At 43.0% G+C, this 17750-nt stretch overlaps 1 protein-coding gene across 4 annotated transcripts in view; it reads left to right on the forward strand.

Moving 5' to 3' along the window:
* The window catches only part of GHR (growth hormone receptor), a 162946-nt gene that overhangs the window by 27258 nt on the left and 117938 nt on the right, over positions 1-17750 (forward strand). Inside the window, exon 1 of one of the 4 annotated variants that reach the window (XM_017811171.1) lies at positions 7787-7871. The exons of the other annotated variants lie outside the window; for them this stretch is intronic. The gene's annotated coding sequence lies outside the window, so the exon portion shown is untranslated. Of the gene's footprint in view, positions 1-7786; positions 7872-17750 lie in introns of those variants that run through there. 4 annotated transcript variants of the gene reach the window in all.

The following is a 17750-nucleotide window of genomic DNA, read 5'->3' on the forward strand; positions in this document are numbered from 1 at the left end:
GTCTTTTGCATGGTAACACTACTGTTTTAGCTTCAAGTGAATTTGAGTACCCAAATAATCAAGATAGTGTCTGCTCTAGCTTTTGTGATCTCCTTTCCACCTAAGTCTGAGAGACAAAAGAACTTGGGTGGAGAGCAAGAATATGTAGCAAAAAGTTGCAGAAAAATGCTCATGAAACATGGGTAGACAATGAAGACATGCTCTGAGCAAAAAAATGTAAAATACTTGGAAAAGTGAATCAGTTAGCTCTTTAGCATATTAGAATTTAGGCATTAAAACACAGGAAGGCAATCCAAAAAAGCCTTGTTTAACTTGCTTAAACCTTTGAGACACTTTAGACCCTAGCATTTTAGGTAGAAGCTTCACCAGATACTGAAACTTGTGCTATTCATAGAAAGAAATGGAGGACAATGTGGACATATGGATGCAGGAAGTGGTCTCAGGCTCTGAATTCCAGCTTTGCAGATTGTGGTTACAATCTTCTATTAACGCTTGAAAGACTAAGGATGGGATTCAGTTAAGATCACAGGGCAACACCATCACACTATTTATCATAAAATTGATTGATATTTTTCACTGTTCATTTGAAGTAGTTCTTCTGGCTAATGTAACATCTAGGATGAAGGACAACCTGTGTAGTGCTGGAAATGGGTCAGGATACCAGCCTTGATAATATTTATCTTAGAAAAAAAGAGCAGTGAATATTAAATTTCAAGCAAAACCTTCACTCCTACTCTCCCCCATCTCCCTTCTTCAGAAACAAAGCAAGCAAAATACCACCATTTACACTTTTCCACAAAAAACCAGAAAGTCAGTATATTCATTACACAGCAGATAGGTCTTTGCTTTATATTAGCTGCAGATAATGACACGATGAATGACTTAGAAATAACAGAAGGAGAGAGCAAGAGACCTCAGGCTCTGGCACAGTGTTCCTTCTTTCTTTTCTCTCTTTGCCTGTGCCTTCTTATCCTGCATGCTTGTTCATATTGATTCCTTGGAGATTAGTTCCTCAAAGAAAATTCTCTGTTTCTACAGATATTGGTTAGGTAATTATTCTACTTTCATATAAAGTATTCAGGGGAGCTTTGCTCTGTAGCTTTAAAGGAAATAACCCAGATATCCCACAACCTAAATTTTTCCACATATTCAGAGGCTGAAAACAGAGCTGCTATTAAATATTGTTTTTATTTTTGCATACAGCAAGCACTGTGTATTCCCAGCTCTTGGTACAAGTCTGATCATGGTTGAAATATGCATTTTATTAGTGTGGTTTCTTTTTGTGGCAAGTAATCGTGTGCCGTGGTACTTTTTTCTGCAATTCTACTTATGATGGAAATTTAGATTAAAAGAGTGCTTTTCTTCTTTCAGCTATTCTTATTCCATAGATGAATAAAGAGCATTAAAAAGCTGAAGGGAGGAAAGAGGAAGCATTAACCTACCCCCTCTTCAGATTTTTCACTTGCTACCATCCTATAAACAGATATTTCGACAGCAAACATAGTATATGCCTAAAAGACTGACTTACTCCCTACAAAGGTTAACTTTCACTTATGTTTCACACAACACCAGTGGACTTTTTTTCTCCATAAGTTTTCTAAAGTCACATGTCATGGTTTTAAGCCCAGCTGAAAATTAAGCACCACGCAGCCTCTCGCTCAACCCCCACTCTCTCTCCCTCTACCATGGTGGAATGGGGAGAAGAATCGAAGTAAAACTTGTAGGTTGAGATAAGAACACTTTAATAATTGAAAATAAATTAAAATACAGTAATAATAGTAAAATAATAATAGTAGTAATAATAGTAATAGTAGTAGTAGTAATAATAATAATAGTATGGCCAGTCTTCGCGAGCGAAGATTTGGGAAAGGTCATTAACCCTTCGAGCCTGCGCAGTGGATTTTTTAGGTGAGACACAGCGTGCGCTGAACTGAGCCCACCCTTTAATCCTGAGGTTCATCTGCCGGGGCCGAGCAAGCTTGGACAGTGGCAGTGAGGGTCTCAGGACATAGGTTTGTTTAGAGTGACCTTCTCTTAGATGGATTGCCTCACAGGGCTAACGAGCTCCATCGGCCCAGGGGGCTGGGAATCGAACCCGGGTCGCAGCGGTGAGAGTCCTGCACCCTAACCACTAGACCACCAGGGGCCCCAATAATAATAATAACAACAACAATAATCATCATCATCATGGCTAGGCTTCGCGAACGAAGATTTGGGAAGGGCTCTACCCACATTTGCTACAAGTGCACTGGAGGCTAAAAAGGCCAATACAAGATAGACATGGCCGGTTGCAAAAGGCACAGCAGAAAGACTCCTTAGGTGGTATTGGCAAGACACGATTCTTTCTGCGTTGTCTTTTCTCCTCGAGAGTGATCCTGCGTGCGTTCTCAAAGGATACAGCAGCGTTATAGATGGTGTGTCTCCAGACCTGCCGACTGGAGGCCAGAGTAGACCAGTTATGTTGATAACATGGCCAAGGCTGAGATGTTGTTTCAGGGCTCCTCTCTTGTGGCAGCCAGTGGCAAGTTCACCATAAAGCATGAACAACAACAATAATAATAATAATAAGGGAAAACCCAAGTGATGCATAACGCAATTACTCACCACCTGCTAACCGGTGCCAGAAGCCCCTTCCCGAACCCAGACTGGCCTGCCCTTCCAGGTAACTCTCCCCAGTTTATATACTGGGCATGTCATTCTAAGGTGTGGTCATTTTGGGTCACCTGTCCCAGCTGTGCTTACTCCCAGTTTCTTTTGTTATCATCCTCACTGGCAGAGCATGAGACACGAAAAAAGTCCTTGATTTATGATAAACATGACATAGTAAAGAACCAACAAATCAGAGCATTATCAACACCATTCTCGTTCTGAATGCAAAACACAGCACTGTAACAGCTACTGAGAAGAAATTAATTTTACCCCAGCTGAAACCAGGACATATGATATAAAGGGGGAAACACGTGTGCATCTGAATCATTCTCTTTCTAGTTTCTAAAAGACTAACATGTTCCTTTTATAGCCCTCATTTTTTATTACCATCTAGATAAGATCAGTGGAGATTAATTGAAAAAATTAATTGGAAAAAGATGTTGTCTTGTATTACTAAAATAATATGGGTTCATAGTCCCTGTGCCTGGAGGCCAGTAACAAGCGCAATATCACAGGATCAATAATTTGTACCCATCCTGTTCAATATCTCTATCAATGACCCGGAGGAGGTAACGTGCACACTCGTCAAGTGTGCACATAACAATATACTGGAGGGATGAGTCACTATGCTCAAGAAATGCTTCCAGAAAGACCTAGACAGGCTGGAGGAGTGGGCTGATGGGAACTGTGTGAAATTCCTCCAGGACAAATGCAAAATCCTGCCCTGGAAAGAAAAAAGCCCATGCATTCATACAGAGATATTGCACAACTGGAGTGACCCAGTGAAGTGCCACCAGGGTGCTCAGCTCAGGAGCTGGAGCATGAGCACCCCAAAAGAATGTTGAGGGACAGGGCTGCTCCAGCACGGAGAAAGAAAGGCTTCAGTGGCACCTCAGAGCAGCCTTCCCCTTGCTACAAGTAGGACATTGAGAGGACAGAGCCAGGCTCTCCACAGCAGTGCATGATTGACAAAGGAGAGACAATGAGCATAATTAGAACTGAGAAGTTCAGATTGGAGAAGAAAGGAAACCTTCTGCCCTGTGAGGACACTGCAGCAGTGGAGCAGGTTGCCCCAAGACGCTGTGCAGTCTCCATCCATGGAAGCTTTTGAAACCCAGCTGGGTAAAGCCCTGAGTAATAAGATTTTCCCTCTTCACCTACCCTGAATTCAGCAGGAGATTGGACTAGGGAGCCCCTGAGATCTCTTCCAAGCTGAATCTTTCTGTTTCTATGATGGTGTTAAACAAGAAGCTAAGAAAACAGATAAGGATATAGGTTTAACCTGCAGGTAAGAATGTGGAATATGAGCAATGTCTTGATTTAATCTCATTCTCCTGCAGTTTTTAATGCAGCCTTGAAAAATAAAAAATGTTTTTGTAATTTAATATAAGTAGTTTCTCACTCAAGAGAAACATACTCATAGTCACTTAAATCTCAAACCACTGGGAATTTTGAACTACTCAGACTAGACCATGTTGTTTCAGGCCTAATGTAAGAGCTCCACAGGTAAAGCAGTATCAATTAAGAGTATATTTTGCAATACCATATTAGCAAAATGCTTAGCAACAAAAAAATCACCTTATTTCCTTCCAGTACAAACTCTGCTAGACAAAATAACACTTTTTTTTTTTTTTTTAGCATGGACCTTGCATGTGGACCTTGTTATATTGATATAGAAATGCATATATTAACCTTGCTTTTGCTGACTATAGGTAACTATTGCCTGCTAAATCAAGAGATAGGAGTTTGGCAGGCATTACCAATACAGCTACCTTTATGTTGCACAAGCTCAGACTTTAGCCAGTGCTTACATTAGCTATTCACAGTGAGTCTGGCAGAAATTATGATCAGCACTTGCTGTAGACACTGTAAAGTAGAGGAACCTCTTTCAGATGAAGAACTGTTATGAACTGAACTGAGCTGTTAGAATTCTATTTGCAATACTGTTGATAAACGCTATGTTATACACTAATATAAACAGAGAGCAAACAAGATTCAGACATCATTTTGTCTTCTGCACCTGGTTGCAGAGCATCATGCTCAAAAAGGAGAGGACTTTCAATACACTCTTCGGAATGGACTGAACTGGCAATTGCCTGTTCAGAGAAAAGAGTAGGTGTAAGCATGACTGGATATTGTGTCAGAGTAAATGGTCAGAATTAAGGTATCTTTACTGAAAGTACTCAAGCCAGACTTGAGTTTCAAGGCTTTTTAAGAAGATTGGAGGGAATCTGGAAGAGTGATAATACAGCATAAATGAAAAAGAAAAATGAAGCACATAGACATTCATTAAATTATACATAGTTTTAAAAGTAGATGTGTCCTAATAGATCTATAAAGAACCAATTTCTATATTTTTACTGAGCCAAATTTAAGATTCTTGCTTCATAAGATACCAAACTCAGGTACTCTGAAGCTAATTTCTGTTGGTGATTAAAATACTACCACTGGGAAGAAGCACAGAATAAATATCCCCCTAAATCCTTCAATGAAATTGAATATAATAGTTATCAAAAGACAAACCTTTTTTTTTTTTGAGAGAAGCAAAGAGACCACTGACCATTTATTATGCTATTTATTTGTATTGGAAAGATTAAGAAAATTAAAAATATTTATCCTATACTCAAGTTATACACACGCTTGTGCTTTCAAATCGCCAGGACTAGCTTTATAGTGTGGAAACTACACTCTTACTTGTCTCCCGTCTTTCCAGCCCCATGCACACCCTCACAAGCTTTCTGATTGAAAATTATTTTGGCTGCTTTTGCCTAAATCTGGTCTTGTTGGCAGTGAACTGTGTTTGACATTAATCCCCATGAAACTAAACCACCAGCCATGTGAAAAAATAAACAACTTTTATCTAGTATACAGAAAGTCCAGGCAGGTATAAACCCAGAATATATAATAAACTATGGATTTATAATTATCTACACTGATTTGTACATATAATAAGGGACCAGTAAATATTTTCTCTGGTTTACCCATGTGGTATTTTAGATGTTCAGCTCTCACTGCTACTTAGCTGATACAAAACAGTTTGTCATAGTCTCAGATCTTATTATGTTACAGGAATGTTGTATTAAACAAACCCCATAAACATATTTGGACCCGGAATACAAGTCTTTCTCTCCTAACACAGTGTTTCAACCATCAAATTACAGGGCCAGGATCAGGTCTATAGTTAGAATTTCTAAACCAGTGAGTTTTTAATCATGCTTTGCCATAGCTTCAGTAGAAGACGTAAGAGTGAAAGGCCTGGAAAACAACCACTAGTTTGGCAGCACAGGCATCTCATAGGAGATGTGGATATGAGTTTCCTAACCAGTGGTAAGAACTGAAAGTTAATGTCCTTTGCACATATATTAATGGAAAGACTACTGTATTGCTTGAGCTTGACACTTAAAAAAATGTAGAGTTCTGTTCCCATGATTTTTGAAGGAGGAAAAGGCAAGAGGTGGTTCTGGTGTAGGAATAAGAAAGATGAAGCTGTACGCTCTTAGTTTAAAACCTCAGTGACGCTTCTGTCATACAGTTTCATTTCAGTTTTGATGTCAGATTTTAACTCCCTTAAGGCAACTGAAAATTCATAAGGCCACATCTTATGGTCCGCCTTGCCACAGCTACACATCTTTACCCCCTGGGCCCACTCTATTTGTTCAGGGCAGAGCAAGTCCAGATCAACAGCCCAGCTGAGAACAGATCACTTGATATTTGAGGCACACCAGCTCCCTGAAGCCAAGCAGGACCCAGTAGCACAGCTCCTGGTGCAGTAATACAGGAAGGGCAGCACCAACCTGAGCAGCCAGAGGTGCCAGGAACCCTATTGTCCCCAGCCCCTGTAACCAAACAACTTCTGTGTGCTGGCCCTGGTATTCCTGTCCACCAAACCACAACAGGGAGCTTGGGTGAGCTACAATTAATTTCAGAGGGGACTTTGCCTTGTGATTGCCAAGTGATTGTGAAACTTTTATAACACTGGCTTGTATGGCTCTTGTCCCACCTCTGTTGTATGAGGAAGCCAGATGATGAGCCATTTGAGGGTGAATGGGACACACAGGACAGGGTGCCTGCAAGGGCCTCTAAGATCAGTGTGTCACTGCTAAGGTCACCTTTGCACTTATGTGCCTACCTCTGACACTTTATCAACGTAAACTATACCTAAACAAACTGATGGCACCATGCTCATTTCGAATGTTTTCTTTCCTAAGGTGCTTCTCGAAAGAGAAATCTTTTATTATTGTAAGAAAATCCCTAGCAGTCGCTCTCCCTTTTGCCGTAGCTTCTGTCTACACTCACACTACTCAGTTCTTCGTGTGAGCCACCACACACCTGCTCACGGAAGATGCCTATCATCATCTTTTCAGCCGTCCAACGCCACTTTACTTCCACCTGGTAGCCGCGTCCGTGGCACGCTGACACTCCCTTCTCCCTAAAATCGGGTTCATCGCCTTCCTGAACACAAACGCGAGCGCCAGCCCTGCCCTTACAGGCACACGCCGGCTCGGGAGCCCGGAGGTTCGCCCTCGCTGCCCATGGCCGGGGGGCTGTGCCCGCAGCGCGGAGCTAACCCCCGGGGGGGGGCTAGGGATGTGCGTTTCAGTAGCCGCCGTCTCCCCCTAGACGGAGCCCCGCGGCGCAGCCAAAGTGCCGGCACCGACCGGGTCTCAGGGAGGGCGGCAGAGATCCGGAGTGCGCGCCGAGCCGCCCCCGCCCGCCCCACCCCTCCAGACACGCTCCCCTGGCCCCGCACCCTGATCCCCCCTCCCGCGGCGGGCTGGCCGCCAGCTGCCTGGGTGGAGGAGGAGAAGAAGGAGGAGGAGCACGCAGCGGCAGCCCTTGAGTGCCCCGCGCCCCGGCAGGCAGGGCAGGGCAGGGCGGGCTGCGCCGAGCAAAGCGAGTACCCCACCAGCGTTGCTGCCGCTGCCGGCGGAGGCGGGCGGGTGTGCTGAGAGGAGTGAGGGGCCTCCCCACTGCCCCCTGCCCTCCCCTCGCCTGCCCCGCCCCGCCCCGCCCCGCCCGGCGGGAGGAGTGCGGGCTCAGCCCGAAGCTGGGCTGCTGCTGTTGTTCGCTTTCTCGCCGGTCGCTGCCGCTCCAGAAGTTGGGGCCGGTCGCGGCGGAGGCTCGCTGAGGCGCTCCCATGGTGCCGGTGCCCGCCGGGGGGGGCCACGCCCGCCGCCGCCCGCCGCGCCGCCGAAACTTGGGGGAAGTTTGTGAGCGACTCGGTGAGTACCGGGCGGCGGCTCCGCGCCTCTCCCTGCCCGCCGCCTCCCGCCTGGGGCGGACGCCGAATGGCTTCCTCGCCCCAGTGTCCCAGCTCCAGGGTCCGGCTCCTGACGGGCTTCGCCGCCCTCACCCGGCTCTCGCCCCGGGGTTTTGCGGGCTCGCCCCGCGGGGCCGCCCGGCGTGCCCTGCTGGCGAGGGCAGCCCGGCCCCGGAGCCGGGCCGGGACCGCGGCGTCAGCTCTGGCTGTGGCCGGGACGGCGAACGTGGGGCAAGAATTCCCGTCAGCTCCCGTGCTGTGGGTGATGGAGGGGGTGATGGGGGAGGGAAAATCTGGAGAAGCAGTTTTCTTCAGAGAAACCCTCTTTTCTGCGTGGACTGGGATTTAAAAAGCAGAGCGAGAATGGTAGTTTAGCTGCCAGCGTTGCAGGCTTCTCCTCTGTAATAGACCTAATCGGAGTTTCTGTTCTGTGTGGTTTATTCCAGTTTATACAATTCCCTACTCCCGTTTTTCTTTTCTTTTTTTTTATGCTATCTGTAATTTTTTTTCTTAATGTGTGGCCTTCTGTAAGTATTACACAGGATTAAAAATAAAAAGAGAATGCTTTTAAAAACAAACACTGCAAATGCTCTGAGCAGAAGTATACGAAACAGAGGGGTTAATGCAGTGGAATAACGAGTGTTTTATCACAGTGGCGTCTTCTGTGATACTTGTTGCAAACTCTCACGGGACTAATGCTAGACTGGATGTGCATTAGCTACTCATCTTTTCACTAGAGAATATTTTGTTCAGAATTTAGTGTATTATTAACTTATTGTATTCAGTCACGGCTTCACTTTCCTTCTCGTGTAACAACAACAAAATATTCACAACTGGTCATCTTTGTGGTTAAATCGGAAATGAGAGTGAAGCAATTAAAAAGCTGTAGCCCAATGCTTGAGTTGGATCCTATTTTATAGATGCTTTAAGCAAGTATTTACTGATAGGAAAAATTGAAGTTATTTGTCAGGTAAAGATCTTCTTAAATCCAAAAGTTTTAACTTAGACTTGTTTGTTCACATCAGCAATGAAAATGTATTTGAGAATAGAATCAATATACAGAGATCTGGTAAGATTTATTTGAGTACTGGTGTTTATTTAAAAGATGCTTTTTTAAATATTGAGATTAAAGTAGATGGCGATTGAGATGTCTTGTGGCTCTGAGTGGTAAATATAAGTATTACTGAAAGTTATTCAGACAGCTTGAATTGTTTGAATAGGAATACGATGTCTTTCATCCCTACCACATCTCAGTCTTGCATTACTAGAATTGCTACTTGCTCTGTTAATTCACGACGTTTGCATGTTCTGATAATTATATGGGATTGACAAACATGCCAGTGTGCAGTCCTTCTGAAGAGTGATTTCTGAGGTTGCCGGTAAATGGTAGTGATACTTTTACTAAATATGTAGCTGTAACTTACTCTAATGTACAGAGAAGTCATAGATACCCCCCAAATATTTTGGAGTGAAATTGTCCTAGTGTGGTCAAGGATTGTTTTCATTACCATGGGCTGTTTCATTGTCTTCTAGTGTTGATGTATCTGCACAGCACAGTGCAGCACCATGCATGTATATAAAATTGGGATCTCTGTAGAGGTGTTAATTCCTATAGCACTGTGCAAGGCAGGAGCACTGCTCCCAGAGAGTGCTTGAGTGTCTATGCAACACTGGCTGTGTTGGGGAGAGGTATGGAGCTTAGTTCTCCACATTTTTACAAACTAAAGTAGCATGTTATACCATATATGACCTCTTGTGACATTTTCCAATAAGGAATGATCAAGAACTCTGATGGCAAATCCCCTGTTTATATGGGTTGGTACCTTTCCTTTCCATGATCTGGAGACTGAGGTTCCCTTAGGGTATGACTTTCACGCACAGGGCTTCTTTCGATTACCAATATGTACATGACTCTAAGTGTGTATTTAAACTAGACCTAGGCCTTGCTCCCATTAAATGAAGCTTCCTTTTGCTGCAGAAATTGTTTTTTAACAAAGCTAGTATTCATCTTGTGCTATTAATGAGAGCATTGGGGAGAATAAATATAACATCATGTATCTTGTTTGAAATACCAGATGTCCATGGACAAAGTGTAAGCTGTGAATATTTGTCATTGAGAAAGCATTGTAGGCAGAGATGCTTTGATTTTTTTTTTTTGACTGATTGAAAAATAAGATGTGCTTTATCAGACATGACAGCACTTGCATTCAGCCAGGTTGAAGCTCTTGCAATCTTAAGGTATGTGTCAAAACATTTTGAAATCATAACAAATAAATAAAAATTATAGGAACAACTAGAAGGGAGGTATAAAGTTAGTGGGGAAAGGAAGGGCAAGGATATCACCAGTGTAATAACGAGTTTGCTTAGTCCACATGGAAGTTCTTAAATGATTGACTAGCTAGAGGGCCAGGTTTCTTTTAAATGAAAGATCCTCCTTATTTTTTTACCAAATATTTGTCTGATGAGAAGACAATTCTTTGACCCAGCAGAGCTGAGAGAGAGTAATTCTGGGAAGAGGGCAGTGTGAGGAAAGCAGGGAGAGAGGGGTAGTAGGGTTGCTGCTTTGCTATGGCGAAGGCAAAAGGCTGACGCAATGAGATACTAGCTTGGCAGGAGTAGATTTATGCCAGGACTTGAAGGAACACTTTGTGCTCAAATTGTTTATCACAAGGGAAATCTTTCTTTACCGTATATGAATCCCAGTTAAAGTCTTCGTATGAGGTAGGTGTTTGTTTACACGTCACTGTAGTTCATGAGAGACAGAACAAGCATCCTCTTACCAAAGAGCTGATTTTCAATGTATGAGAAACAGCTTTTCCTGCAAAATTGTAAGGGCTGTTTCCTTTGACAGCTGTGACAGAGATGGATGTTGTCCGTATCACGTTTACCACAGCTTATGAAATGAAAATATATTTAAGCACGTATTTTATTGACCTTCAGAAAGCATGTATGCCATTGAACATACATTAATCACCAGAATTATTATTTTTTAAATTATTAATGAGGTAGTATAAACTTCAGAAAAGCTTCACAGTAGCAGGGTGGTTTGCAATAGGGTAGGACTTTATGTCTCACTTGCCCAACAAACAGCATGGTACATTATATTGTTAATTTCAGATGTACAATGTTGTGAGGATGTACAAGACAATTAAAATTATTTTTACTGAAGTAATAAGTGCTGGAAAACACTCTTGATGTGCATGTGCATGTGCACAAATGCTTGGTTCGGAGTAACTTTCGGATGTAAGGTTGTCCCACTTTGTTATCCACTTAGTTGGTAGCTGAACAACTACACCAGTAAACAAACATTTATGAGCTTTGACACTCTATTTGCAATGCTATTCATACTTATCATACTAATCACGTCTGTCTTTTGATTTTACAAAAAATCCTTTGACTGCAATGCCAACACCTGTATCTTCTAAATCATGCTCAGCTTTATAACTTAGAGATGCTCCTATTTGTAGTGATACAGTCTGCAACATAGTCTTTTGTCCTGCTATGTGTCTGAACTAGACATAACATTTTGTGGAAGGTATCCACTGCATGGGATTGTGGTTGTTTGGGGAAGGTCCTACAGGGATTCATGGAGAATGCTAGAGATGTGGTGGAGACAAAGAGCTCTGTGCTGTGACTGCTGGTGAGAGGATATGAAACTCGTAAATGTAGCAGAAAATTTTAACCTCTCTGCATCAAGAGAATAAACACAGCACCCATTCTGTTGGTGTGGAATGATTTATGCTTCCCCAGGTCTCCTTTCCTGTAGCCATTTAGGGAGACTCAAAGCATTATTGTATTGTAGTGCTAGACCTGCTCGCCCTGTATGTGTGGCACAGGGTGACTACTGAAGATGAGTTCATAATGTGGGGAACTGAACTCAGAATATATAAAGAAAAGATGCTTTGCTGGCTTTACACTTATTAAGGCAGAAGATTGCTGCCTCTGATCACTTAATAAGCTTATTGCTCATAATCCTAGAACAAAGATGATATATGAAGACATAAATATGAATAATCACTTGCATTTCACTATGACAATAATAGACAGAGATAATTAATATTTAGAACTTTAAAAGCTGTTTAAATACTGTCATAAATCCATTACAGTCTTCAAACTCAGTTTGTAAGTAGTCAGTCCAAACAGAAAGTATTATTTCAGATGCGTGACAGTAATTTTGTACCAAACAAGTTTGTCATCAGCTAACATACAACAACTCCGAGGGGCAGTTGGAAAGAGCTAGGTTGTTAATAACAACCCTTATGTTAGAGCATTCAAGCATTTAAATTGAGTTTGAATGTTTACTGCCTCAGAAGTAAATGAGATTGGTAAAACTCCATATTCCAGTAGATCTCTAGGATGCATTGATGGTAGGTGGAAACTGTCCCTTTGTTAGTTATGTGGACAGATGTCTTTGTGCCTGACTGGTATACAACAGTTTTGGTTTTAATTCATATGTAGTACATCTCTACAACCTTATTGGTATAGCCAAATAACTCCCTTAGGGCCTGTTGGAGTTTTGGGATAGTCTAAGCATGAAGAAGGGCCTGTAGGCCAGAAGAAACAGACTGAAAGAATCAACACATTTTATTCCAGCTATCTTAGTTAAACAAGAATGCTTGTCAATTTTCACCTTACTTCACAAACTGTGTGCCTTATTCCCAGCTACTCTCAAGTATTCAGCCTGTTGTCTAATATATTCCATGTTTTTTGCCTGCTCTTTTCACATACACATTACATTAGTTCTACCTAGAGCATGAGTTGGTGCAGTGGGCTCTCATTTATCTCATGACTGCAAGTATTGTTTGAATTTGTTATGGAATGCTTATTAAATTGTGTTTGCTCAAGAACTATGTTATGAACCTACATTATAACTGTTTTGAGCAATGCCTTGTTTACTGTTTTCATCCAGAAAATCTTGAACTGGTCAGTGTTTTGGTAGTTCGTGGGATTGCTAGTGGCTTTATGTGATGCTATAAAAAGTCAGTGAAAAGAAAGCAGGATTCCTTGCTTGGTGGTACTTGTCCCTTGCTTTGCGTGAGTTGAAGAGAACTGGTTGTGATTGAATTGGGACTCAGCTTTACCTGTTCTGCCAAGAGTAAGGAAGATCTGGGATGAGGATTGAGAGAAGAGCACTTAAAGCAATGAGCTGCTGTATCTTTGGCTTTTAGTTGTATTTCATGGCTGAGCCTAGTCAAGTATGTTGGGGGAACACTGTGGGACTTCTATTTATAAAGAAAGCTTTAAGAAAACCACTGCTTTTGTAATGACTGGCAGTTCGAAGTCTGACACAGAGTAGCCCTCAGAATTAAGTCAGATGTCAAGTAAACAAAGCAGAATACACCATGATCAGGCCATCTGTATTTCACAGCACACATAGCTCAAGCCCAGTGAGTTGTGCTTATGCTGGGGCTTTGGTCCTCCAGGTTGAGTCCTGGCTGGTTTAGGGCGTGCACTTGGCAAGTTGAGCCACCTGAAGGAATTATTTGCAGGGGGTGCAGTAGGAAATACCACTCGTTTTGGCTTATGCACATATGTAACTGAAACATATGCAACTAAACATTTAGGGCTTGACTTGTGCTTGTTCCAAACAGTGCCAACCTACTGATCCAGTATGTGTGGATGAGCTGTTCTTACCACTGCAGTGTTTCTGCAGGAGGATCAAGAGTTTGTGAGACAGTGCATTACACTTTTTAACTGTGATTTCTGACCCTTGGAGAGTGTCAGTGAGCCTCTGGGTCGGCTCACGCTGGGTGGTGGTAACAAGCATCTCTCCTGTGCAGTGTTTGTTATGTGATACGGTCACTGCTGGCCTCTTGTACACCAGCCAGTTCTGGGAGTGCAGGACAGTGTGTACATCATGGAGGGACTGCAGCCTGGGGAGAAAGGGCCCCTCCACTTCCATGTGAGAAAGGCTGTTTTTGTGGAACTGTGAGAGGAGCTCTGGTATCTTCCAGCTCTAAGGTGCTTTAATTAGGATGACTGTGTCAATTCAGAAGCCATTTCAGAAAAAGCAGTCACTGTTGTAAAGCAGCCTGTGCCTCATTACTGCTGTAATGTAAGTAATGTAAGTATTCTACTTGAATAGCTAATTTCCTTGAAATAATAGGTAGCTTTGAGAAAATTAATTCCTTTGATTGTACTGGGTCAAGGCACGCTTTTTGCAGTGTCATGTAGTTTATCCATCCCAAGGCACACACAAGGATGTTAACTTCAGTGGATTCTGCTTGATGGTTCTCAGACCTCTAGCTGACCACAGGGATGCTGGTGGTGATGTTAAGGAAGGATGGCATTTACCTCTTTAAGTGGCATGAGGGCCCTTCCTAACATGCATCGAATAAAGGAGGAGTTCAGGAATACTTGCATGAGTTGGCAATGTGCGCTCACAGCCCAGAAGGCCGACCGAATCCTGGGCTGCAAATGGTCAAAGAGATCCCAAATCACAGGGAGTGTGACCAGCAGGTCGAGGGAGGTGATTCCCCCCCTCTACTCTGCTCTTGTGAGACCTCACCTGGAGTACAGTGTACAGTTCCAGTGCCCCCAATATAAGAAGGACATGGAACTGTTGAAGCAAGTCCAGAGGAGGCCATTAAGTTGATAAGATGACTGGAGCATCTCCCCTACAAAGACAGGCTGAGAAAGTTGGGGTTATTCAACCTGGAGAAGAAAAAGTTGCATGGAGACCTCACAGCAACCTCCCAGTACCTGAAGGGGGCCTACAGGGAAGCTGGAGGGGGACTGTTTGTCAGGAACTGTAGTGATAGGGCAAGGAGTAATGGGAACAAACTGAAAGAGGAGAAATTTAAGTTAGATATTAGTTTGAAATTTTTTACTGTGAGGGTGGTGAGACACTGGAACAGGTTGCCCAGTGAGGTTGTGGATGCCCCATCCCTGGCAGTGTTCAAGGCCAAGTTGGACAAGGCCTTGAGCAACCTGGTCTAGTGGGAGGCGTCCGTGCCTATGGCAGGGGGGGTTGGGACTAGATGATCTTTAGGGTCCATTCCAGCCACTTAACATTCTATGATTCTGTGATTTTTCACGCTTATTGTGTATAACGGTATAAGACCTGTATCCAGCATACGGGGGAAATAAGCAATACATTGTGTCCTTGTATTTTTGATCCAGCTTGTGGCATAGATGGGTGCACTTGATGCCATGATGGAAAAAGTAATGTTGTTTACTGTTCCACCCATATGTTTGTTGTGACCTTTTCTATTGCCTTTTTTCCCCAATTATAAACAGTTAATCTTTTATTAAAGTAACCAGACGTATTGTGGAAATCATTGCTGGTCCCTTTTCTTTTCTTATTTTACTGCTGCAGCTGAAGGGCTCACTCCGTAAGAGCCCAAGAGAGCATTATGGACCCATTGGGAATAAAAAGTGTATCCATCAAAACGAAAGGGCATAGGATTTAGGAAGAGGGACTCCTCTTGACAAGTTGTTCTTGTTGACATTGAATGATAGAATGGAAACCTTCATGAAGAACCTTCTGTAGCCATGTTCCTGTTTTCTGTGCTGAGGTAGAGTTTGCAGATTTTTTTAAAAGAATTTTGGTATATTATTTGTTATTTCAAACCTAAGGAATCTGGGAGCCTGATTAACCACAGGAGATCTTGGATTAGAAGAGGGAAGAAGTTTTCCATTGTGGGAGAACATGTTTGGTGTTTCAGTTCACTAAACCATGCAGAAAAGGAGAGGAGGTTTTATGGTGTTGAGGGATCAAGAGCCTGAGACTGCATACAGATTCTGGATAATTTCTGAAACAAAATGGAATATGTGCAGATAGAAAGACCAGGACATGAAAGCCTGGGGAATTATTGGTTGTTATTGGAAGGACTGAAGTTATAGACTCCAAACAATTTGGTTCCACTGTCTTAAGTGGACATTTATGTGAACATGTAACTGAACATTATGTGACCAGTAATCAAAAGGACATGTTTAAGATTTAGTGTAATGATTTGTTTAAGGATGTTTGAGGTGGCTGGACTAAAACACAGTAAAAAACCCAACATCCTCAAATTGATTAAAAAATTCAAATATAACTTGAATTGCACCCAGAAGTATATTTTCATACTGATTTTCAAAATATTTTATTTTTTTTTAATCATTGTTAAGGTTATACTACTTTGTGGATAGAGCTATGATAGGACTAGAAATGTTTTTGGTAGGGTAGGATTGATTTTGCCAGCAGCTGGCAGTGCTATGCTTTCCAAATGGTGTTTTGGTTGCAGTATTTTGTAGCAGCCTATCAGTGCAACAGCTCATAAAAATACAGAAATCAGAAATATGGTATTTTTGCATCAAACAACTGATATTGTTCACCAATTCGTTTCATATGTGAGCAGTTGGTACACATACTGTTTATTCACATTGCAGTTTTTGTTTTATTTACTGATGCTGAAGTGTGAAAATGAAATATAAGCTGTCCGTAAAAAGTGACTGGCACCATTTGTTGTTAGGGCTGAAGCAAAAGGGGTATCTCTCACTAATTATTTAATTGTCTGGATTTTTAAAAGTTGAAAGGTTCCTTCTAAGAAGCCTGATCTGACTAAGAGGCTGTAACTGTTCATGTGAACTGCTTATATGTATAGTCCCATTTGAAGTAGAAGTGTGGCCTTATGGGCAAAAGAAGAACCTTCCCACTCTCTACATCTTAAACACCTGCACTGACCAGATATCTTGAAAATGTGAGAAGTACATTCATTTCCATTCAGATGGAGCAGTAGTACAGAGCAGGAGCCTCAGCTGTAGCTTTGGGACCAGTGGTCACACAGCTCTCTGTTCTTGAGACTTTGTGTTGTTGCTTCATATCCTAGTAGATTGCTACTTTTCAGATGTTCTGATGACTCCCTACCTTAACAATACAGATAGGTATTCTTAAAAAATGTTATTAAAATACCTGGTCTGAAGCAGCACACTTGTTTACAGGCTGTGGGTTGTGGAGCACTTGCAGACAACACAGATTGAAGCTAGCTTGGGGAAAGCACTTCGCTGCGCTTGATTAAGAGATGGCAGATGGGGCTTCAGCTGACCATCCAGCAGACTGTGAGCACAGCTGCCACCCCTGTTCCTCACCAGCCCCTCTAGCTTTGCTGAGCAGAAGTTGAAGTGTCTCTGGGCTAGATATGTTACAGTGATCTAGCACATAAGTGTCTGTCCCTAAGAGGGCAGAGCTGCCAAAGCCGGTGGAAGTGTGGCACCCGTGGAGGTGAAAACTTGCTAATAGAGAAAAGCAGGAAACCTGAACAAACAATTGTACTCATTAAGGCAATTACTGGACAGAAATGAGGCATTTTCTGGGGAAAGATGAAAGTCAATCTGCGTTTTGTTCCATTGGTGTAGCTCATAGGTAGAGGTGACTGGCAGTCATTGGTGGGTGCTGTTATCACACAGACTCTTCCGCCCACCCCCAGCATGCAGCGCGGGCACGGAGTGGCTCTCCCCCCGGGCGGGGAGAAAGGAGAGAGGGAACTTCGCTGGTGGAGACTGCGCCCTCGTGGGAGAGGAGAGAGGACTCCTCGGAGTTCACAGAGACCGGTGCCCCCCTGGGGAGGGGAGAGAGGGGTGGCCCCGGAGCACACAGAGAAGAGAAGGACAACTCTAAACCCAGGCAGATGGAGCTCAATTAGCCCTGTAAGGCCATCCATCTAAGAGAAGGTCACTCTAATTAAACCTGCATTCTGAGGACCTCGCTGCCACCGTCCAAGCTCGCTCGGCCCCGGCAGATGAACCTTAGGGTTAAAGGGTGGGTTCAGTTCCGCGCGTACTGCATCTCACCTAAAAAACCTACTGCGCAGGCCCGAAGGCCCTACCCACATTTGCAAAGCCCTGTAGTGACTGACAT

Source organism: Lepidothrix coronata, unplaced genomic scaffold (genome assembly GCF_001604755.1).
Source record: "Lepidothrix coronata isolate B3197 unplaced genomic scaffold, Lepidothrix_coronata-1.0 Scaffold31, whole genome shotgun sequence".
Taxonomy (NCBI): Eukaryota; Metazoa; Chordata; class Aves; order Passeriformes; family Pipridae; genus Lepidothrix; species Lepidothrix coronata.